Source organism: Garra rufa, chromosome 1 (genome assembly GCF_049309525.1).
Source record: "Garra rufa chromosome 1, GarRuf1.0, whole genome shotgun sequence".
In the NCBI taxonomy this organism is placed as follows: domain Eukaryota; kingdom Metazoa; phylum Chordata; class Actinopteri; order Cypriniformes; family Cyprinidae; genus Garra; species Garra rufa.
Genome location: NC_133361.1, coordinates 80,482,532 through 80,501,987, shown reverse-complemented (window position 1 = coordinate 80,501,987; position 19,456 = coordinate 80,482,532). Strand labels below are relative to the sequence as shown.

Below are 19,456 nucleotides of genomic sequence, written 5' to 3'. Positions count from 1 at the left end.
CTGGCAGTCTTCTCTGCGAAGGATTCCATAGTGTAGTGGTTGTCACGTTTGCCGCATGCGAAAGGTCCCCAGTTCGAAACTTGGTGGTAACAGCTGGTGGCTTTTTCCAAAATTGCTTAAGTAGGGATCTGTTGCTTTCTTCGTCAACACTACAAAGGCCTTCTGCCAAGCCGAGTTAAAAGAACGGTGGATCGTAATCAAGTTTCTGTAGTGTAGTGGTCATCACCTTCGCCTAACACGCGAAAGGTCCTCGGTTCGAAACCGAGCAGAAACAGTGTTTCTCTTTCGTGGGTAAACATGAACTGTTTGCAAAGTCAGGGGAGGGATTTAGTTATCTTTTCCTTTATTCGTTTTACAGCAAGCGATCACCAGGAGATTGCTGGCTGTGTACTTTTTGCAAGTTTCCATAGTGTAGTGGTTATCACGTTCGCCTCACACGCGAAAGGTCCCCAGTTCGAAACTGGGTGGAAACAGCTACTGGCTTTTTCCAAAATTGCTTAAACCAGGCTCTGATGCATTCTTAGTCAACACTACAAAAGCCTCTTCTGCCAAGTAGTGTTAAAAGAAGAGAGGCTCCCCGTCAGGTTTCTGTAGTGGTCATCACGTTCGCTTTACACGCGAAAGGTCCTCGGTTCCAAACTGAGCGGAAACAGCTTTTTGCCTTGGACGTAAAACATTAATTGTTTGCATCGTCAGACGAGAGATTTAGTAGTCTTTTCCTTTATAGGTTTTTCAACAAGCGATCACCACGAGATTGCTGGCTGTCTTCTCTGCACAAGATTCTGTAGTGTAATGGTTATCACATTCACCTCACATACGAAATGTCCCCAGTTTAAAACTGTGCTGAAACAGCTGTTGGCTTTTTCCAAAATTGTTTAAGTAGGGATCTACTGCTTTCTTCGTAAACAATACAATTGCCTTCTGCCAAGTGGATTTACCGAGCAGAGACAGTGTTTCTCTTTTTTGGGAAAACATGAAATGTTTGCAAAGTCAGGTGAGGTGTTTAATTATCTTTTCCTTAGTTCGCTCTTCCACAAGCGATCACCAGGAGATTGCTGGCAGTCATCTCTGCACGGGATTCCATAGTGCAGTGGTTGTCACGTTCGCCTCATGCGAAAGGTCCCCAGTTCGAAACTGGGCGGCAACAGCTGGTGGCTTTTTCCAAAATTGCTTAAGTAGGGATCTGTTGCTTTCTTCGTCAACACTACAAAGGCCTTCTGCCAAGCCGAGTTAAAAGAACGGTGGATCATAAGCAAGTTTCTGTAGTGTAGTGGTCATCACGTTCGCCTAACAAGCGAAAGGTCCTAGGTTCGAAACCGAGCAGAAACAGTGTTTCTCTTTCGTGGGTAAACATGAACTGTTTGCAAAGTCAGGGGAGGGATTTAGTTATCTTTTCCTTTATTCGTTTTACAGCAAGCGATCACCAGGAGATTGCTGGCTGTGTACTTTCAAGTTTCCATAGTGTAGTGGTTATCACGTTCGCCTCACACGCGAAAGGTCACCAGTTCGAAACTGGGTGGAAACAGCTACTGGCTTTTTCCAAAATTGCTTAAGCCAGGCTCTGCTGCATTCTTAGTCAACACTACAAAAGCCTCTTCTGCCAAGTAGTGTTAAAAGAAGAGAGGCTCCCCGTCAGGTTTCTGTAGTGGTCATCACGTTCGCTTTACACGCGAAAGGTCCTCGGTTCCAAACTGAGCGGAAACAGCTTTTTGCCTTGGACGTAAAACATTAATTGTTTGCATCGTCAGACGAGAGATTTAGTAGTCTTTTCCTTTATAGGTTTTTCAACAAGCGATCACCAAGAGATTGCTGGATGTCGTCTCTGCACAAGTTTCTGTAGTGTAATGGTTATCATGTTCACCTCACACACAAAAGGTCCCCAGTTTGAAACTGTTTTGAAACAGCTGTTGGCTTTTTCCAAAATTGTTTAAGTAGGGATCTACTGCTTTCTTCGTAAACACTACAAATGCCTTCTGCCAAGTGGATTTACCGAGCAGAAACAGAGTTTCTCTTTTGTGGGAAAACATGAAATGTTTGCAAAGTCAGGTGAGGTGTTTAATTATCTTTTCCTTAGTTCGCTCTTCGACAAGCGATCACCAGGAGATTGCTGGCAGTCATCGCTGCACAGGATTCCATAGTGTAGTGGTTGTCACGTTCGCCTCATGCGAAAGGTCCCCAGTTCGAAACTGGGCGGCAACAGCTGGTGGCTTTTTCCAAAATTGCTTAAGTAGGGATCTGTTGCTTTCTTCGTCAACACTACAAAAGCCTTCTGCCAAGCCGAGTTAAAAGAACGGTGGATTCTAATTAAGTTTCTGTAGTGTAGTGGTCATCACGTTCGCCTAACACGCGAAAACTCCTCGGTTCGAAACCGAGCAGAAACAGTGTTTCTCTTTTGTGGGTAAACATGAACTGTTTGCAAAGTCAGGGGAGGGATTTAGTTATCTTTTCCTTTATTCGTTTTACAGCAAGCGATCACCAGGAGATTGCTGGCTGTTTTCTTTTTGCAAGTGTCCATAGTGTAGTGGTTATCACGTTCTCCTCACACGAGAAAGGTCCCCAGTTCGAAACTGGGTGGAAACAGCTAATGGCTTTTTCCAAAATTACTTAAACCAGGCTCTGCTGCATTCTTAGTCAACACTACAAAGGCCTCTTCTGCCAAGTAGTGTTAAAAGAAGAGAGCCTCCCCGTCAGGTTTCTCTAGTGGTCATCACGTTCGCTTTACACGCGAAAGGTCCTCGGTTCCAAACTGAGCGGAAACAGCTTTTTGCCTTGGACGTAAAACATGAACTGTTTGCAAAGTCAGGGGAGGGATTTAGTTATCTTTTCCTTTATTCGTTTTACAGCAAGCGATCACCAGGAGATTGCTGGCTGTGTACTTTCAAGTTTCCATAGTGTAGTGGTTATCACGTTCGCCTCACACGCGAAAGGTCCCCAGTTCGAAACTGGGTGGAAACAGCTACTGGCTTTTTCCAAAATTGCTTAAGCCAGGCTCTGCTGCATTCTTAGTCAACACTACAAAGGCCTCTTCTGCCAAGTAGTGTTAAAAGAAGAGAGGCTCCCCGTCAGGTTTCTGTAGTGGTCATCACGTTCGCTTTACACGTGAAAGGTCCTCGGTTCCAAACTGAGCGGAAACAGCTTTTTGCCTTGGACGTAAAACATTAATTGTTTGCATCGTCAGACGAGAGATTTAGTAATCTTTTCCTTTATAGGTTTTTCAACAAGCGATCACCACGAGATTGCTGGCTGTCTTCTCTGCACAAGTTTCTGTAGTGTAATGGTTATCACATTCACCTCACATACGAAAGGTCCCCAGTTTAAAACTGTGCTGAAACAGCTGTTGGCTTTTTCCAAAATTGTTTAAGTGGGGATCTACTGCTTTCTTCGTAAACACTACAAATGCCTTCTGCCAAGTGGATTTACCGAGCAGAAACAGAGTTTCTCTTTTGTGGGAAAACATGAAATGTTTGCAAAGTCAGGTGAGGTGTTTAATTATCTTTTCCTTAGTTCGCTCTTCCACAAGCGATCACCAGGAGATTGCTGGCAGTCTTCTCTGTGAAGGATTCCATAGTGTAGTGGTTGTCACGTTTGCCGCATGCGAAAGGTCCCCAGTTCGAAACTTGGTGGTAACAGCTGGTGGCTTTTTCCAAAATTGCTTAAGTAGGGATCTGTTGCTTTCTTCGTCAACACTACAAAGGCCTTCTGCCAAGCCGAGTTAAAAGAACGGTGGATCATTATCAAGTTTCTGTAGTGTAGTGGCCATCACGTTCGCCTAACACGCGAAAGGTCCTCGGTTCGAAACCGAGCAGAAACAGTGTTTCTCTTTCGTGGGTAAACATGAACTGTTTGCAAAGTCAGGGGAGGGATTTAGTTATCTTTACCTTTATTCGTTTTACAGCAAGCGATCACCAGGAGATTGCTGGCTGTGTTCTTTTTACAAGTTTCCATAGTGTAGTGGTTATCACGTTCGCCTCACACGCGAAAGGTCCCCAGTTCGAAACTGGGTGGAAACAGCTACTGGCTTTTTCCAAAATTGCTTAAGCCAGGCTCTGCTGCATTCTTAGTCAACACTACAAAGGCCTCTTCTGCCAAGTAGTGTTAAAAGAAGAGAGGCTCCCCGTCAGGTTTCTGTAGTGGTCATCACGTTCGCTTTACACGCGAAAGGTCCTCGGTTCCAAACTGAGCGGAAACAGCTTTTTGCCTTGGACGTAAAACATTAATTGTTTGCATCGTCAGACAAGAGATTTAGTAATCTTTTCCTTTATAGGTTTTTCAACAAGCGATCACCACGAGATTGCTGGCTGTCTTCTCTGCACAAGTTTCTGTAGTGTAATGGTTATCACATTCTCCTCACATACGAAAGGTCCCCAGTTTAAAACTGTTCTGAAACAGCTGTTGTCTTTTTCCAAAATTGTTTAAGTAGGGATCTACTGCTTTCTTCTTAAACACTACAAATGCCTTCTGCCAAGTGGATTTACCGAGCAGAGACAGTGTTTCTCTTTTGTGGGAAAAAATGAAATGTTTACAAAGTCAGGTGAGGTGTTTAATTATCTTTTCCTTAGTTCGCTCTTCCACAAGCGATCACCAGGAGATTGCTGGCAGTCATCTCTGCACGGGATTCCATAGTGTAGTGGTCATCACGTTCGCCTAAAGGTCCTCGGTTCGAAACCGAGCAGAAACAGTGTTTCTCTTTCGTGGGTAAACATGAACTGTTTGCAAAGTCAGGGGAGGGATTTAGTTATCTTTTCCTTTATTCGTTTTACAGCAAGCGATCACCAGGAGATTGCTGGCTGTTTTCTTTTTGCAAGTGTCCATAGTGTAGTGGTTATCACGTTCTCCTCACACGCGAAAGGTCCCCAGTTTTCGAAACTGGGTGGAAACAGCTAATGGCTTTTTCCAAAATTACTTAAACCAGGCTCTGCTGCATTCTTAGTCAACACTACAAAGGCCTCTTCTGCCAAGTAGTGTTAAAAGAAGAGAGGCTCCCCGTCAGGTTTCTGTAGTGGTCATCACGTTCGCTTTACACGCGAAAGGTCCTCGGTTCCAAACTGAGCGGAAACAGCTTTTTGCCTTGGACGTAAAACATTAATTGTTTGCATCGTCAGACGAGAGATTTAGTAATCTTTTCCTTTATAGGTTTTTCAACAAGCAATCACCACGAGATTGCTGGCTGTCTTCTCTGCACAAGTTTCTGTAGTGTAATGGTTATCACATTCACCTCACATACGAAATGTCCCCAGTTTAAAACTGTGCTGAAACAGCTGTTGGCTTTTTCCAAAATTGTTTAAGTAGGGATCTACTGCTTTCTTCGTAAACACTACAAATGCCTTCTGCCAAGTGAATTTACCGAGCAGAAACAGAGTTTCTCTTTTGTGGGAAAACATGAAATGTTTGCAAAGTCAGGTGAGGTGTTTAATTATCTTTTCCTTAGTTCGCTCTTCCACAAGCGATCACCAGGAGATTGCTGGCAGTCTTCTCTGCGAAGGATTCCATAGTGTAGTGGTTGTCACGTTTGCCGCATGCGAAAGGTCCCCAGTTCGAAACTTGGTGGTAACAGCTGGTGGCTTTTTCCAAAATTGCTTAAGTAGGGATCTGTTGCTTTCTTCGTCAACACTACAAAGGCCTTCTGCCAAGCCGAGTTAAAAGAACGGTGGATTGTAATCAAGTTTCTGTAGTGTAGTGGTCATCACCTTCGCCTAACACGCGAAAGGTCCTCGGTTCGAAACCGAGCAGAAACAGTGTTTCTCTTTCGTGGGTAAACATGAACTGTTTGCAAAGTCAGGGGAGGGATTTAGTTATCTTTTCCTTTATTCGTTTTACAGCAAGCGATCACCAGGAGATTGCTGGCTGTGTACTTTTTGCAAGTTTCCATAGTGTAGTGGTTATCACGTTCGCCTCACACGCGAAAGGTCCCCAGTTCGAAACTGGGTGGAAACAGCTACTGGCTTTTTCCAAAATTGCTTAAACCAGGCTCTGATGCATTCTTAGTCAACACTACAAAAGCCTCTTCTGCCAAGTAGTGTTAAAAGAAGAGAGGCTCCCCGTCAGGTTTCTGTAGTGGTCATCACGTTCGCTTTACACGCGAAAGGTCCTCGGTTCCAAACTGAGCGGAAACAGCTTTTTGCCTTGGACGTAAAACATTAATTGTTTGCATCGTCAGACGAGAGATTTAGTAGTCTTTTCCTTTATAGGTTTTTCAACAAGCGATCACCACGAGATTGCTGGCTGTCTTCTCTGCACAAGATTCTGTAGTGTAATGGTTATCACATTCACCTCACATACGAAATGTCCCCAGTTTAAAACTGTGCTGAAACAGCTGTTGGCTTTTTCCAAAATTGTTTAAGTAGGGATCTACTGCTTTCTTCGTAAACAATACAATTGCCTTCTGCCAAGTGGATTTACCGAGCAGAGACAGTGTTTCTCTTTTTTGGGAAAACATGAAATGTTTGCAAAGTCAGGTGAGGTGTTTAATTATCTTTTCCTTAGTTCGCTCTTCCACAAGCGATCACCAGGAGATTGCTGGCAGTCATCTCTGCACGGGATTCCATAGTGCAGTGGTTGTCACGTTCGCCTCATGCGAAAGGTCCCCAGTTCGAAACTGGGCGGCAACAGCTGGTGGCTTTTTCCAAAATTGCTTAAGTAGGGATCTGTTGCTTTCTTCGTCAACACTACAAAGGCCTTCTGCCAAGCCGAGTTAAAAGAACGGTGGATCATAAGCAAGTTTCTGTAGTGTAGTGGTCATCACGTTCGCCTAACAAGCGAAAGGTCCTAGGTTCGAAACCGAGCAGAAACAGTGTTTCTCTTTCGTGGGTAAACATGAACTGTTTGCAAAGTCAGGGGAGGGATTTAGTTATCTTTTCCTTTATTCGTTTTACAGCAAGCGATCACCAGGAGATTGCTGGCTGTGTACTTTCAAGTTTCCATAGTGTAGTGGTTATCACGTTCGCCTCACACGCGAAAGGTCACCAGTTCGAAACTGGGTGGAAACAGCTACTGGCTTTTTCCAAAATTGCTTAAGCCAGGCTCTGCTGCATTCTTAGTCAACACTACAAAAGCCTCTTCTGCCAAGTAGTGTTAAAAGAAGAGAGGCTCCCCGTCAGGTTTCTGTAGTGGTCATCACGTTCGCTTTACACGCGAAAGGTCCTCGGTTCCAAACTGAGCGGAAACAGCTTTTTGCCTTGGACGTAAAACATTAATTGTTTGCATCGTCAGACGAGAGATTTAGTAGTCTTTTCCTTTATAGGTTTTTCAACAAGCGATCACCACGAGATTGCTGGCTGTCTTCTCTGCACAAGTTTCTGTAGTGTAATGGTTATCACATTCACCTCACATACGAAATGTCTCCAGTTTAAAACTGTGCTGAAACAGCTGTTGGCTTTTTCCAAAATTGTTTAAGTAGGGATCTACTGCTTTCTTCGTAAACAATACAATTGCCTTCTGCCAAGTGGATTTACCGAGCAGAGACAGTGTTTCTCTTTTGTGGGAAAACATGAAATGTTTGCAAAGTCAGGTGAGGTGTTTAATTATCTTTTCCTTAGTTCGCTCTTCGACAAGCGATCACCAGGAGATTGCTGGCAGTCATCGCTGCACAGGATTCCATAGTGTAGTGGTTGTCACGTTCGCCTCATGCGAAAGGTCCCCAGTTCGAAACTGGGCGGCAACAGCTGGTGGCTTTTTCCAAAATTGCTTAAGTAGGGATCTGTTGCTTTCTTCGTCAACACTACAAAAGCCTTCTGCCAAGCCGAGTTAAAAGAACGGTGGATTCTAATTAAGTTTCTGTAGTGTAGTGGTCATCACGTTCGCCTAACACGCGAAAACTCCTCGGTTCGAAACCGAGCAGAAACAGTGTTTCTCTTTTGTGGGTAAACATGAACTGTTTGCAAAGTCAGGGGAGGGATTTAGTTATCTTTTCCTTTATTCGTTTTACAGCAAGCGATCACCAGGAGATTGCTGGCTGTTTTCTTTTTGCAAGTGTCCATAGTGTAGTGGTTATCACGTTCTCCTCACACGAGAAAGGTCCCCAGTTCGAAACTGGGTGGAAACAGCTAATGGCTTTTTCCAAAATTACTTAAACCAGGCTCTGCTGCATTCTTAGTCAACACTACAAAGGCCTCTTCTGCCAAGTAGTGTTAAAAGAAGAGAGCCTCCCCGTCAGGTTTCTCTAGTGGTCATCACGTTCGCTTTACACGCGAAAGGTCCTCGGTTCCAAACTGAGCGGAAACAGCTTTTTGCCTTGGACGTAAAACATGAACTGTTTGCAAAGTCAGGGGAGGGATTTAGTTATCTTTTCCTTTATTCGTTTTACAGCAAGCGATCACCAGGAGATTGCTGGCTGTGTACTTTCAAGTTTCCATAGTGTAGTGGTTATCACGTTCGCCTCACACGCGAAAGGTCCCCAGTTCGAAACTGGGTGGAAACAGCTACTGGCTTTTTCCAAAATTGCTTAAGCCAGGCTCTGCTGCATTCTTAGTCAACACTACAAAGGCCTCTTCTGCCAAGTAGTGTTAAAAGAAGAGAGGCTCCCCGTCAGGTTTCTGTAGTGGTCATCACGTTCGCTTTACACGTGAAAGGTCCTCGGTTCCAAACTGAGCGGAAACAGCTTTTTGCCTTGGACGTAAAACATTAATTGTTTGCATCGTCAGACGAGAGATTTAGTAATCTTTTCCTTTATAGGTTTTTCAACAAGCGATCACCACGAGATTGCTGGCTGTCTTCTCTGCACAAGTTTCTGTAGTGTAATGGTTATCACATTCACCTCACATACGAAAGGTCCCCAGTTTAAAACTGTGCTGAAACAGCTGTTGGCTTTTTCCAAAATTGTTTAAGTGGGGATCTACTGCTTTCTTCGTAAACACTACAAATGCCTTCTGCCAAGTGGATTTACCGAGCAGAAACAGAGTTTCTCTTTTGTGGGAAAACATGAAATGTTTGCAAAGTCAGGTGAGGTGTTTAATTATCTTTTCCTTAGTTCGCTCTTCCACAAGCGATCACCAGGAGATTGCTGGCAGTCTTCTCTGTGAAGGATTCCATAGTGTAGTGGTTGTCACGTTTGCCGCATGCGAAAGGTCCCCAGTTCGAAACTTGGTGGTAACAGCTGGTGGCTTTTTCCAAAATTGCTTAAGTAGGGATCTGTTGCTTTCTTCGTCAACACTACAAAGGCCTTCTGCCAAGCCGAGTTAAAAGAACGGTGGATCATTATCAAGTTTCTGTAGTGTAGTGGCCATCACGTTCGCCTAACACGCGAAAGGTCCTCGGTTCGAAACCGAGCAGAAACAGTGTTTCTCTTTCGTGGGTAAACATGAACTGTTTGCAAAGTCAGGGGAGGGATTTAGTTATCTTTACCTTTATTCGTTTTACAGCAAGCGATCACCAGGAGATTGCTGGCTGTGTTCTTTTTACAAGTTTCCATAGTGTAGTGGTTATCACGTTCGCCTCACACGCGAAAGGTCCCCAGTTCGAAACTGGGTGGAAAAAGCTACTGGCTTTTTCCAAAATTGCTTAAGCCAGGCTCTGCTGCATTCTTAGTCAACACTACAAAGGCCTCTTCTGCCAAGTAGTGTTAAAAGAAGAGAGGCTCCCCGTCAGGTTTCTGTAGTGGTCATCACGTTCGCTTTACACGCGAAAGGTCCTCGGTTCCAAACTGAGCGGAAACAGCTTTTTGCCTTGGACGTAAAACATTAATTGTTTGCATCGTCAGACAAGAGATTTAGTAATCTTTTCCTTTATAGGTTTTTCAACAAGCGATCACCACGAGATTGCTGGCTGTCTTCTCTGCACAAGTTTCTGTAGTGTAATGGTTATCACATTCTCCTCACATACGAAAGGTCCCCAGTTTAAAACTGTTCTGAAACAGCTGTTGTCTTTTTCCAAAATTGTTTAAGTAGGGATCTACTGCTTTCTTCTTAAACACTACAAATGCCTTCTGCCAAGTGGATTTACCGAGCAGAGACAGTGTTTCTCTTTTGTGGGAAAAAATGAAATGTTTACAAAGTCAGGTGAGGTGTTTAATTATCTTTTCCTTAGTTCGCTCTTCCACAAGCGATCACCAGGAGATTGCTGGCAGTCATCTCTGCACGGGATTCCATAGTGTAGTGGTCATCACGTTCGCCTAAAGGTCCTCGGTTCGAAACCGAGCAGAAACAGTGTTTCTCTTTCGTGGGTAAACATGAACTGTTTGCAAAGTCAGGGGAGGGATTTAGTTATCTTTTCCTTTATTCGTTTTACAGCAAGCGATCACCAGGAGATTGCTGGCTGTTTTCTTTTTGCAAGTGTCCATAGTGTAGTGGTTATCACGTTCTCCTCACACGCGAAAGGTCCCCAGTTTTCGAAACTGGGTGGAAACAGCTAATGGCTTTTTCCAAAATTACTTAAACCAGGCTCTGCTGCATTCTTAGTCAACACTACAAAGGCCTCTTCTGCCAAGTAGTGTTAAAAGAAGAGAGGCTCCCCGTCAGGTTTCTGTAGTGGTCATCACGTTCGCTTTACACGCGAAAGGTCCTCGGTTCCAAACTGAGCGGAAACAGCTTTTTGCCTTGGACGTAAAACATTAATTGTTTGCATCGTCAGACGAGAGATTTAGTAATCTTTTCCTTCATAGGTTTTTCAACAAGCAATCACCACGAGATTGCTGGCTGTCTTCTCTGCACAAGTTTCTGTAGTGTAATGGTTATCACATTCACCTCACATACGAAATGTCCCCAGTTTAAAACTGTGCTGAAACAGCTGTTGGCTTTTTCCAAAATTGTTTAAGTAGGGATCTACTGCTTTCTTCGTAAACACTACAAATGCCTTCTGCCAAGTGAATTTACCGAGCAGAAACAGAGTTTCTCTTTTGTGGGAAAACATGAAATGTTTGCAAAGTCAGGTGAGGTGTTTAATTATCTTTTCCTTAGTTCGCTCTTCCACAAGCGATCACCAGGAGATTGCTGGCAGTCTTCTCTGCGAAGGATTCCATAGTGTAGTGGTTGTCACGTTTGCCGCATGCGAAAGGTCCCCAGTTCGAAACTTGGTGGTAACAGCTGGTGGCTTTTTCCAAAATTGCTTAAGTAGGGATCTGTTGCTTTCTTCGTCAACACTACAAAGGCCTTCTGCCAAGCCGAGTTAAAAGAACGGTGGATCGTAATCAAGTTTCTGTAGTGTAGTGGTCATCACCTTCGCCTAACACGCGAAAGGTCCTCGGTTCGAAACCGAGCAGAAACAGTGTTTCTCTTTCGTGGGTAAACATGAACTGTTTGCAAAGTCAGGGGAGGGATTTAGTTATCTTTTCCTTTATTCGTTTTACAGCAAGCGATCACCAGGAGATTGCTGGCTGTGTACTTTTTGCAAGTTTCCATAGTGTAGTGGTTATCACGTTCGCCTCACACGCGAAAGGTCCCCAGTTCGAAACTGGGTGGAAACAGCTACTGGCTTTTTCCAAAATTGCTTAAACCAGGCTCTGATGCATTCTTAGTCAACACTACAAAAGCCTCTTCTGCCAAGTAGTGTTAAAAGAAGAGAGGCTCCCCGTCAGGTTTCTGTAGTGGTCATCACGTTCGCTTTACACGCGAAAGGTCCTCGGTTCCAAACTGAGCGGAAACAGCTTTTTGCCTTGGACGTAAAACATTAATTGTTTGCATCGTCAGACGAGAGATTTAGTAGTCTTTTCCTTTATAGGTTTTTCAACAAGCGATCACCACGAGATTGCTGGCTGTCTTCTCTGCACAAGTTTCTGTAGTGTAATGGTTATCACATTCACCTCACATACGAAATGTCCCCAGTTTAAAACTGTGCTGAAACAGCTGTTGGCTTTTTCCAAAATTGTTTAAGTAGGGATCTACTGCTTTCTTCGTAAACAATACAATTGCCTTCTGCCAAGTGGATTTACCGAGCAGAGACAGTGTTTCTCTTTTTTGGGAAAACATGAAATGTTTGCAAAGTCAGGTGAGGTGTTTAATTATCTTTTCCTTAGTTCGCTCTTCCACAAGCGATCACCAGGAGATTGCTGGCAGTCATCTCTGCACGGGATTCCATAGTGCAGTGGTTGTCACGTTCGCCTCATGCGAAAGGTCCCCAGTTCGAAACTGGGCGGCAACAGCTGGTGGCTTTTTCCAAAATTGCTTAAGTAGGGATCTGTTGCTTTCTTCGTCAACACTACAAAGGCCTTCTGCCAAGCCGAGTTAAAAGAACGGTGGGTCATAAGCAAGTTTCTGTAGTGTAGTGGTCATCACGTTCGCCTAACAAGCGAAAGGTCCTAGGTTCGAAACCGAGCAGAAACAGTGTTTCTCTTTCGTGGGTAAACATGAACTGTTTGCAAAGTCAGGGGAGGGATTTAGTTATCTTTTCCTTTATTCGTTTTACAGCAAGTGATCACCAGGAGATTGCTGGCTGTGTACTTTCAAGTTTCCATAGTGTAGTGGTTATCACGTTCGCCTCACACGCGAAAGGTCACCAGTTCGAAACTGGGTGGAAACAGCTACTGGCTTTTTCCAAAATTGCTTAAGCCAGGCTCTGCTGCATTCTTAGTCAACACTACAAAAGCCTCTTCTGCCAAGTAGTGTTAAAAGAAGAGAGGCTCCCCGTCAGGTTTCTGTAGTGGTCATCACGTTCGCTTTACACGCGAAAGGTCCTCGGTTCCAAACTGAGCGGAAACAGCTTTTTGCCTTGGACGTAAAACATTAATTGTTTGCATCGTCAGACGAGAGATTTAGTAGTCTTTTCCTTTATAGGTTTTTCAACAAGCGATCACCACGAGATTGCTGGCTGTCTTCTCTGCACAAGTTTCTGTAGTGTAATGGTTATCACATTCACCTCACATACGAAATGTCTCCAGTTTAAAACTGTGCTGAAACAGCTGTTGGCTTTTTCCAAAATTGTTTAAGTAGGGATCTACTGCTTTCTTCGTAAACAATACAATTGCCTTCTGCCAAGTGGATTTACCGAGCAGAGACAGTGTTTCTCTTTTGTGGGAAAACATGAAATGTTTGCAAAGTCAGGTGAGGTGTTTAATTATCTTTTCCTTAGTTCGCTCTTCCACAAGCGATCACCAGGAGATTGCTGGCAGTCATCTCTGCACGGGATTCCATAGTGCAGTGGTTGTCACGTTCGCCTCATGCGAAAGGTCCCCAGTTCGAAACTGGGCGGCAACAGCTGGTGGCTTTTTCCAAAATTGCTTAAGTAGGGATCTGTTGCTTTCTTCGTCAACACTACAAAGGCCTTCTGCCAAGCCGAGTTAAAAGAACGGTGGATCATAATCAAGTTTCTGTAGTGTAGTGGTCATCACGTTCGCCTAACAAGCGAAAGGTCCTTGGTTCGAAACCGAGCAGAAACAGTGTTTCTCTTTTGTGGGTAAACATGAACTGTTTGCAAAGTCAGGGGAGGGATTTAGTTATCTTTTCCTTTATTCATTTTACAGCAAGCGATCACCAGGAGATTGCTGGCTGTGTACTTTTTGCAAGTTTCCATAGTGTAGTGGTTATCACGTTCTCCTCACACGCGAAAGGTCCCCAGTTTTCGAAACTGGGTGGAAACAGCTAATGGCTTTTTCCAAAATTACTTAAACCAGGCTCTGCTGCATTCTTAGTCAACACTACAAAGGCCTCTTCTGCCAAGTAGTGTTAAAAGAAGAGAGGCTCCCCGTCAGGTTTCTGTAGTGGTCATCACGTTCGCTTTACACGCGAAAGGTCCTCGGTTCCAAACTGAGCGGAAACAGCTTTTTGCCTTGGACGTAAAACATTAATTGTTTGCATCGTCAGACGAGAGATTTAGTAGTCTTTTCCTTTATAGGTTTTTCAACAAGCGATCACCACGAGATTGCTGGCTGTCTTCTCTGCACAAGTTTCTGTAGTGTAATGGTTATCACATTCACCTCACATACGAAATGTCTCCAGTTTAAAACTGTGCTGAAACAGCTGTTGGCTTTTTCCAAAATTGTTTAAGTAGGGATCTACTGCTTTCTTCGTAAACAATACAATTGCCTTCTGCCAAGTGGATTTACCGAGCAGAGACAGTGTTTCTCTTTTGTGGGAAAACATGAAATGTTTGCAAAGTCAGGTGAGGTGTTTAATTATCTTTTCCTTAGTTCGCTCTTCCACAAGCGATCACCAGGAGATTGCTGGCAGTCATCTCTGCACGGGATTCCATAGTGCAGTGGTTGTCACGTTCGCCTCATGCGAAAGGTCCCCAGTTCGAAACTGGGCGGCAACAGCTGGTGGCTTTTTCCAAAATTGCTTAAGTAGGGATCTGTTGCTTTCTTCGTCAACACTACAAAGGCCTTCTGCCAAGCCGAGTTAAAAGAACGGTGGATCATAATCAAGTTTCTGTAGTGTAGTGGTCATCACGTTCGCCTAACAAGCGAAAGGTCCTTGGTTCGAAACCGAGCAGAAACAGTGTTTCTCTTTTGTGGGTAAACATGAACTGTTTGCAAAGTCAGGGGAGGGATTTAGTTATCTTTTCCTTTATTCATTTTACAGCAAGCGATCACCAGGAGATTGCTGGCTGTGTACTTTTTGCAAGTTTCCATAGTGTAGTGGTTATCATGTTCTCCTCACACGCGAAAGGTCCCCAGTTTTCGAAACTGGGTGGAAACAGCTAATGGCTTTTTCCAAAATTACTTAAACCAGGCTCTGCTGCATTCTTAGTCAACACTACAAAGGCCTCTTCTGCCAAGTAGTGTTAAAAGAAGAGAGGCTCCCCGTCAGGTTTCTGTAGTGGTCATCACGTTCGCTTTACACGCGAAAGGTCCTCGGTTCCAAACTGAGCGGAAACAGCTTTTTGCCTTGGACGTAAAACATTAATTGTTTGCATCGTCAGACGAGAGATTTAGTAATCTTTTCCTTCATAGGTTTTTCAACAAGCAATCACCACGAGATTGCTGGCTGTCTTCTCTGCACAAGTTTCTGTAGTGTAATGGTTATCACATTCACCTCACATACGAAATGTCCCCAGTTTAAAACTGTGCTGAAACAGCTGTTGGCTTTTTCCAAAATTGTTTAAGTAGGGATCTACTGCTTTCTTCGTAAACACTACAAATGCCTTCTGCCAAGTGAATTTACCGAGCAGAAACAGAGTTTCTCTTTTGTGGGAAAACATGAAATGTTTGCAAAGTCAGGTGAGGTGTTTAATTATCTTTTCCTTAGTTCGCTCTTCCACAAGCGATCACCAGGAGATTGCTGGCAGTCTTCTCTGTGAAGGATTCCATAGTGTAGTGGTTGTCACGTTTGCCGCATGCGAAAGGTCCCCAGTTCGAAACTTGGTGGTAACAGCTGGTGGCTTTTTCCAAAATTGCTTAAGTAGGGATCTGTTGCTTTCTTCGTCAACACTACAAAGGCCTTCTGCCAAGCCGAGTTAAAAGAACGGTGGATCGTAATCAAGTTTCTGTAGTGTAGTGGTCATCACCTTCGCCTAACACGCGAAAGGTCCTCGGTTCGAAACCGAGCAGAAACAGTGTTTCTCTTTCGTGGGTAAACATGAACTGTTTGCAAAGTCAGGGGAGGGATTTAGTTATCTTTTCCTTTATTCGTTTTACAGCAAGCGATCACCAGGAGATTGCTGGCTGTGTACTTTTTGCAAGTTTCCATAGTGTAGTGGTTATCACGTTCGCCTCACACGCGAAAGGTCCCCAGTTCGAAACTGGGTGGAAACAGCTACTGGCTTTTTCCAAAATTGCTTAAACCAGGCTCTGATGCATTCTTAGTCAACACTACAAAAGCCTCTTCTGCCAAGTAGTGTTAAAAGAAGAGAGGCTCCCCGTCAGGTTTCTGTAGTGGTCATCACGTTCGCTTTACACGCGAAAGGTCCTCGGTTCCAAACTGAGCGGAAACAGCTTTTTGCCTTGGACGTAAAACATTAATTGTTTGCATCGTCAGACGAGAGATTTAGTAGTCTTTTCCTTTATAGGTTTTTCAACAAGCGATCACCACGAGATTGCTGGCTGTCTTCTCTGCACAAGTTTCTGTAGTGTAATGGTTATCACATTCACCTCACATACGAAATGTCCCCAGTTTAAAACTGTGCTGAAACAGCTGTTGGCTTTTTCCAAAATTGTTTAAGTAGGGATCTACTGCTTTCTTCGTAAACAATACAATTGCCTTCTGCCAAGTGGATTTACCGAGCAGAGACAGTGTTTCTCTTTTTTGGGAAAACATGAAATGTTTGCAAAGTCAGGTGAGGTGTTTAATTATCTTTTCCTTAGTTCGCTCTTCCACAAGCGATCACCAGGAGATTGCTGGCAGTCATCTCTGCACGGGATTCCATAGTGCAGTGGTTGTCACGTTCGCCTCATGCGAAAGGTCCCCAGTTCGAAACTGGGCGGCAACAGCTGGTGGCTTTTTCCAAAATTGCTTAAGTAGGGATCTGTTGCTTTCTTCGTCAACACTACAAAGGCCTTCTGCCAAGCCGAGTTAAAAGAACGGTGGATCATAAGCAAGTTTCTGTAGTGTAGTGGTCATCACGTTCGCCTAACAAGCGAAAGGTCCTAGGTTCGAAACCGAGCAGAAACAGTGTTTCTCTTTCGTGGGTAAACATGAACTGTTTGCAAAGTCAGGGGAGGGATTTAGTTATCTTTTCCTTTATTCGTTTTACAGCAAGCGATCACCAGGAGATTGCTGGCTGTGTACTTTCAAGTTTCCATAGTGTAGTGGTTATCACGTTCGCCTCACACGCGAAAGGTCACCAGTTCGAAACTGGGTGGAAACAGCTACTGGCTTTTTCCAAAATTGCTTAAGCCAGGCTCTGCTGCATTCTTAGTCAACACTACAAAAGCCTCTTCTGCCAAGTAGTGTTAAAAGAAGAGAGGCTCCCCGTCAGGTTTCTGTAGTGGTCATCACGTTCGCTTTACACGCGAAAGGTCCTCGGTTCCAAACTGAGCGGAAACAGCTTTTTGCCTTGGACGTAAAACATTAATTGTTTGCATCGTCAGACGAGAGATTTAGTAGTCTTTTCCTTTATAGGTTTTTCAACAAGCGATCACCACGAGATTGCTGGCTGTCTTCTCTGCACAAGTTTCTGTAGTGTAATGGTTATCACATTCACCTCACATACGAAATGTCTCCAGTTTAAAACTGTGCTGAAACAGCTGTTGGCTTTTTCCAAAATTGTTTAAGTAGGGATCTACTGCTTTCTTTGTAAACAATACAATTGCCTTCTGCCAAGTGGATTTACCGAGCAGAGACAGTGTTTCTCTTTTGTGGGAAAACATGAAATGTTTGCAAAGTCAGGTGAGGTGTTTAATTATCTTTTCCTTAGTTCGCTCTTCCACAAGCGATCACCAGGAGATTGCTGGCAGTCATCTCTGCACGGGATTCCATAGTGCAGTGGTTGTCACGTTCGCCTCATGCGAAAGGTCCCCAGTTCGAAACTGGGCGGCAACAGCTGGTGGCTTTTTCCAAAATTGCTTAAGTAGGGATCTGTTGCTTTCTTCGTCAACACTACAAAGGCCTTCTGCCAAGCCGAGTTAAAAGAACGGTGGATCGTAATCAAGTTTCTGTAGTGTAGTGGTCATCACGTTCGCCTAACAAGCGAAAGGTCCTTGGTTCGAAACCGAGCAGAAACAGTGTTTCTCTTTTGTGGGTAAACATGAACTGTTTGCAAAGTCAGGGGAGGGATTTAGTTATCTTTTCCTTTATTCATTTTACAGCAAGCGATCACCAGGAGATTGCTGGCTGTGTACTTTTTGCAAGTTTCCATAGTGTAGTGGTTATCACGTTCTCCTCACACGCGAAAGGTCCCCAGTTTTCGAAACTGGGTGGAAACAGCTAATGGCTTTTTCCAAAATTACTTAAACCAGGCTCTGCTGCATTCTTAGTCAACACTACAAAGGCCTCTTCTGCCAAGTAGTGTTAAAAGAAGAGAGGCTCCCCGTCAGGTTTCTGTAGTGGTCATCACGTTCGCTTTACACGCGAAAGGTCCTCGGTTCCAAACTGAGCGGAAACAGCTTTTTGCCTTGGACGTAAAACATTAATTGTTTGCATCGTCAGACGAGAGATTTAGTAATCTTTTCCTTTATAGGTTTTTCAACAAGCAATCACCACGAGATTGCTGGCTGTCTTCTCTGCACAAGTTTCTGTAGTGTAATGGTTATCAGATTCACCTCACATACGAAATGTCCCCAGTTTAAAACTGTGCTGAAACAGCTGTTGGCTTTTTCCAAAATTGTTTAAGTAGGGATCTACTGCTTTCTTCGTAAACACTACAAATGCCTTCTGCCAAGTGAATTTACCGAGCAGAAACAGAGTTTCTCTTTTGTGGGAAAACATGAAATGTTTGCAAAGTCAGGTGAGGTGTTTAATTATCTTTTCCTTAGTTCGCTCTTCCACAAGCGATCACCAGGAGATTGCTGGCAGTCTTCTCTGCGAAGGATTCCATAGTGTAGTGGTTGTCACGTTTGCCGCATGCGAAAGGTCCCCAGTTCGAAACTTGGTGGTAACAGCTGGTGGCTTTTTCCAAAATTGCTTAAGTAGGGATCTGTTGCTTTCTTCGTCAACACTACAAAGGCCTTCTGCCAAGCCGAGTTAAAAGAACGGTGGATCGTAATCAAGTTTCTGTAGTGTAGTGGTCATCACCTTCGCCTAACACGCGAAAGGTCCTCGGTTCGAAACCGAGCAGAAACAGTGTTTCTCTTTCGTGGGTAAACATGAACTGTTTGCAAAGTCAGGGGAGGGATTTAGTTATCTTTTCCTTTATTCGTTTTACAGCAAGCGATCACCAGGAGATTGCTGGCTGTGTACTTTTTGCAAGTTTCCATAGTGTAGTGGTTATCACGTTCGCCTCACACGCGAAAGGTCCCCAGTTCGAAACTGGGTGGAAACAGCTACTGGCTTTTTCCAAAATTACTTAAACCAGGCTCTGATGCATTCTTAGTCAACACTACAAAGGCCTCTTCTGCCAAGTAGTGTTAAAAGAAGAGAGGCTCCCCGTCAGGTTTCTGTAGTGGTCATCACGTTCGCTTTACACGCGAAAGGTCCTCGGTTCCAAACTGAGCGGAAACAGCTTTTTGCCTTGGACGTAAAACATTAATTGTTTGCATCGTCAGACGAGAGATTTAGTAATCTTTTCCTTTATAGGTTTTTCAACAAGCGATCACCACGAGATTGCTGGCTGTCTTCTCTGCACAAGTTTCTGTAGTGTAATGGTTATCACATTCACCTCACATACGAAAGGTCCCCAGTTTAAAACTGTGCTGAAACAGCTGTTGGCTTTTTCCAAAATTGTTTAAGTGGGGATCTACTGCTTTCTTCGTAAACAATACAATTGCCTTCTGCCAAGTGGATTTACCGAGCAGAGACAGTGTTTCTCTTTTGTGGGAAAACATGAAATGTTTACAAAGTCAGGTGAGGTGTTTAATTATCTTTTCCTTAGTTCGCTCTTCCACAAGCGATCACCAGGAGATTGCTGGCAGTCATCTCTGCACGGGACTCCATAGTGTAGTGGTTGTCACGTTCGCCTCATGCGAAAGGTCCCCAGTTCGAAACTGGGTGGCAACAGC

At 44.0% G+C, this 19,456-nt stretch overlaps 22 non-coding genes across 22 annotated transcripts; all 22 read left to right on the top strand.

The window, feature by feature from the left end:
- The first annotated feature begins 201 nt into the window (after positions 1 to 201).
- Positions 202 to 274, top strand: trnav-aac (transfer RNA valine (anticodon AAC)). The gene has a single exon. It is a non-coding gene; the product is annotated as a tRNA-Val (tRNA).
- A 126-nt stretch (positions 275 to 400) lies between these two features.
- Positions 401 to 473, top strand: trnav-cac (transfer RNA valine (anticodon CAC)). Its single transcript has one exon. It is a non-coding gene; the product is annotated as a tRNA-Val (tRNA).
- A 783-nt stretch (positions 474 to 1,256) lies between these two features.
- trnav-aac (transfer RNA valine (anticodon AAC)) lies at positions 1,257 to 1,329 on the top strand. The gene has a single exon. It is a non-coding gene; the product is annotated as a tRNA-Val (tRNA).
- Positions 1,330 to 2,882: 1,553 nt separating this feature from the next.
- trnav-cac (transfer RNA valine (anticodon CAC)) lies at positions 2,883 to 2,955 on the top strand. Its single transcript has one exon. It is a non-coding gene; the product is annotated as a tRNA-Val (tRNA).
- A 783-nt stretch (positions 2,956 to 3,738) lies between these two features.
- trnav-aac (transfer RNA valine (anticodon AAC)) lies at positions 3,739 to 3,811 on the top strand. The gene has a single exon. It is a non-coding gene; the product is annotated as a tRNA-Val (tRNA).
- A 126-nt stretch (positions 3,812 to 3,937) lies between these two features.
- On the top strand, positions 3,938 to 4,010 carry trnav-cac (transfer RNA valine (anticodon CAC)). The gene has a single exon. It is a non-coding gene; the product is annotated as a tRNA-Val (tRNA).
- Positions 4,011 to 5,662: 1,652 nt separating this feature from the next.
- trnav-aac (transfer RNA valine (anticodon AAC)) lies at positions 5,663 to 5,735 on the top strand. The gene has a single exon. It is a non-coding gene; the product is annotated as a tRNA-Val (tRNA).
- Positions 5,736 to 5,861: 126 nt separating this feature from the next.
- On the top strand, positions 5,862 to 5,934 carry trnav-cac (transfer RNA valine (anticodon CAC)). Its single transcript has one exon. It is a non-coding gene; the product is annotated as a tRNA-Val (tRNA).
- Positions 5,935 to 6,717: 783 nt separating this feature from the next.
- trnav-aac (transfer RNA valine (anticodon AAC)) lies at positions 6,718 to 6,790 on the top strand. Its single transcript has one exon. It is a non-coding gene; the product is annotated as a tRNA-Val (tRNA).
- Positions 6,791 to 8,343: 1,553 nt separating this feature from the next.
- trnav-cac (transfer RNA valine (anticodon CAC)) lies at positions 8,344 to 8,416 on the top strand. The gene has a single exon. It is a non-coding gene; the product is annotated as a tRNA-Val (tRNA).
- Positions 8,417 to 9,199: 783 nt separating this feature from the next.
- On the top strand, positions 9,200 to 9,272 carry trnav-aac (transfer RNA valine (anticodon AAC)). The gene has a single exon. It is a non-coding gene; the product is annotated as a tRNA-Val (tRNA).
- A 1,851-nt stretch (positions 9,273 to 11,123) lies between these two features.
- trnav-aac (transfer RNA valine (anticodon AAC)) lies at positions 11,124 to 11,196 on the top strand. The gene has a single exon. It is a non-coding gene; the product is annotated as a tRNA-Val (tRNA).
- A 126-nt stretch (positions 11,197 to 11,322) lies between these two features.
- On the top strand, positions 11,323 to 11,395 carry trnav-cac (transfer RNA valine (anticodon CAC)). Its single transcript has one exon. It is a non-coding gene; the product is annotated as a tRNA-Val (tRNA).
- Positions 11,396 to 12,178: 783 nt separating this feature from the next.
- trnav-aac (transfer RNA valine (anticodon AAC)) lies at positions 12,179 to 12,251 on the top strand. Its single transcript has one exon. It is a non-coding gene; the product is annotated as a tRNA-Val (tRNA).
- A 979-nt stretch (positions 12,252 to 13,230) lies between these two features.
- On the top strand, positions 13,231 to 13,303 carry trnav-aac (transfer RNA valine (anticodon AAC)). Its single transcript has one exon. It is a non-coding gene; the product is annotated as a tRNA-Val (tRNA).
- Positions 13,304 to 14,287: 984 nt separating this feature from the next.
- trnav-aac (transfer RNA valine (anticodon AAC)) lies at positions 14,288 to 14,360 on the top strand. Its single transcript has one exon. It is a non-coding gene; the product is annotated as a tRNA-Val (tRNA).
- Positions 14,361 to 15,344: 984 nt separating this feature from the next.
- On the top strand, positions 15,345 to 15,417 carry trnav-aac (transfer RNA valine (anticodon AAC)). The gene has a single exon. It is a non-coding gene; the product is annotated as a tRNA-Val (tRNA).
- Positions 15,418 to 15,543: 126 nt separating this feature from the next.
- On the top strand, positions 15,544 to 15,616 carry trnav-cac (transfer RNA valine (anticodon CAC)). Its single transcript has one exon. It is a non-coding gene; the product is annotated as a tRNA-Val (tRNA).
- A 783-nt stretch (positions 15,617 to 16,399) lies between these two features.
- On the top strand, positions 16,400 to 16,472 carry trnav-aac (transfer RNA valine (anticodon AAC)). The gene has a single exon. It is a non-coding gene; the product is annotated as a tRNA-Val (tRNA).
- A 979-nt stretch (positions 16,473 to 17,451) lies between these two features.
- trnav-aac (transfer RNA valine (anticodon AAC)) lies at positions 17,452 to 17,524 on the top strand. Its single transcript has one exon. It is a non-coding gene; the product is annotated as a tRNA-Val (tRNA).
- Positions 17,525 to 18,508: 984 nt separating this feature from the next.
- trnav-aac (transfer RNA valine (anticodon AAC)) lies at positions 18,509 to 18,581 on the top strand. Its single transcript has one exon. It is a non-coding gene; the product is annotated as a tRNA-Val (tRNA).
- A 126-nt stretch (positions 18,582 to 18,707) lies between these two features.
- Positions 18,708 to 18,780, top strand: trnav-cac (transfer RNA valine (anticodon CAC)). Its single transcript has one exon. It is a non-coding gene; the product is annotated as a tRNA-Val (tRNA).
- The last annotated feature ends 676 nt before the right edge of the window (positions 18,781 to 19,456 follow it).